Here is a 2280-nt window from a genome sequence, read left to right on the forward strand (position 1 = left end):
AAAATAGGTTAAAATAAAAATCAACCTGAAATAAAAAAATATCTTAAGCTTAAAAAATACAATATCTAACAATATGAAAGGAAAATCTAAGAAAAATCTATGATAAACTCTTATCTTCTAATGGAACTCATTGACACAAAAATTGATATGTTTTATGACTAGAATCGATGTCAACTGGGATTACTTCTCATCCACCAAATTCTAACCACTTTCTCTTTCCTCTCTAAAATAACACACTAAAAAATAAAAATAAAGTTGTGTAACACACTAAAAAATAAAAATAAAGTTATGCCACAATTGATTTCTTAAAATATCATGAGACTAAAATGTTATCATTTAAAAAGTAAGATAACCTAAGTAAAATTTTCTAGTGATTTTTTAAACCGCCAGTCAATTTCACATTGTGGTCTTCTTGTTTCAATTATGACCCTTATTAATTTATTTATTTATTTATTTGATAAATTAGCAATTAATTTGGGCATAAAAAATGCAACATAAAAGAAACAAAATTTGAGGACTAAATGTGTGCGAGGGTGTGCGTGTGGAATTGTGGATTGCTGAAAAACCCGTTAATTGAAGAAAGAAGGCGGCATTGTGAATGCACGGGTACTTTCTCCTAACGTCCATGGCGAAATTTAAATACTCCACATCCTAGTGGAATTGGAAAGCTTCCTTTGGCCCTCACAATCTAGCTTCAATACGCGTGCAAAGATTCAGCAGTTATGTGAATAAAGAGTCCTTACAATAATACATTACTCAGAAGCATAATCTATGCTTAGGGATGCCAATTTCAATCATATATCTGGTATCATCCAGTTTAATTGGATTCGATTTTTATTCAATTTTATTAGAGTCAATCCTGCAAGGGACCTTCCGAGATCTCTTGTTATTTCTTTTGTCTCCCCTCTTCTGTGCAGTGCAGTCCATTTCATAGCTTTTCATGGTATTTTTACTTTGAATAGCGACCACATTTCTCCATCACAGAATATACAAACCCTGCTATTTTATTAATATTTTTAAGATTGTGTTAATTCACCCATAATTTTTTAAAAATACTAATAAGCAAAACTTGCCTTGTTTAGGAACGAGGGCTATTTTGATGTTTTTCGTTTGGGAATATGAATTGCACCAAAGCAACGTCTGTGTTCCCAGACAAGCACTACACGTTTGCCTATATGACGCAATTATCACTCATTGCTGAATTGAATTGACTGCGCCAAGCATTTGAATAGGGGTTTGTAAACGGAGAGACTAACGACACCACAAAAGAGTTACTGCATAACAAGCAGATTTTCTTAATCCATGGTTTCCGTTTAGTAAAACTATGAGTTCACTGTAAAATTATATGATTTTATAAGTCAAAATATATTTATTATGTAAAATCACGTAAAATATCAAAAAATAATAAAAGCAAACTAAAATCACGTACAATCACGATTTTATAACTGATATTGCAATTTTATAGTAATTCTAAATTCTTATCTTCCTCGTTACATACCCTTCTATTTTCTCACTAACATACAGGTCTCCAATTGCACTTGTATCCATGAATTCTTTCTTCAATTAATGATGCAAATATTACGGAAACATAATCCTGCTTAAACTCCTCTTAACACGTAAAACATTATTTAATATGCGACAAGGCTTTGAAAATTCTCATTCTATAAGAATATCTTCACGAACAAGTGACAAGCTATACTTCAAAGTGTGATCCACCATGTACTTAAATCTTCTCATAATTTATATAAGATATGTTCTAATAAGAAACTATTTAATAATTTAAAACTATCACTACAAATAGTCATGCATTTAGAAGAAACATTGGAGTTGATGTTAGCCAATAAAAAAGCATAATTGTGAAGACAAATTGTTATAAATGTTTGTCAGTGGACATGGAGTCTTACGAACTATATATTGTCTTACGAACTATATCCAACTTTTTTCCTTAGATCTTACATGGTATGCTTTTATCATGCAAAAACAAGTATACCACATGTTTGTCGATCAAATTACTTATTATTTGCATAAACCACGTATGAAAACAAAAGTTTATTTATGAATTCATAATTTTACAATCTGAGTTTACATTGTATTTTTTATTACATTGAATTTTTCATATCATTTCAAAAAAACATTATTGACAACCTTGGCATTTCACATTGTAACACGTTAATATACTGCATCCTCCTTTCCCTTTGCATCATCACATGCTCGAAGGGCTCAAAGCTTAAACAAGTGAGAAGGGGGGGGGGGGGGGATTTTTTTTTAATTTTTTTTTAA

Source organism: Populus euphratica, unplaced genomic scaffold (genome assembly GCF_000495115.2).
Source record: "Populus euphratica unplaced genomic scaffold, PopEup_1.0 scaffold47.1, whole genome shotgun sequence".
NCBI lineage: Eukaryota > Viridiplantae > Streptophyta > Magnoliopsida > Malpighiales > Salicaceae > Populus > Populus euphratica.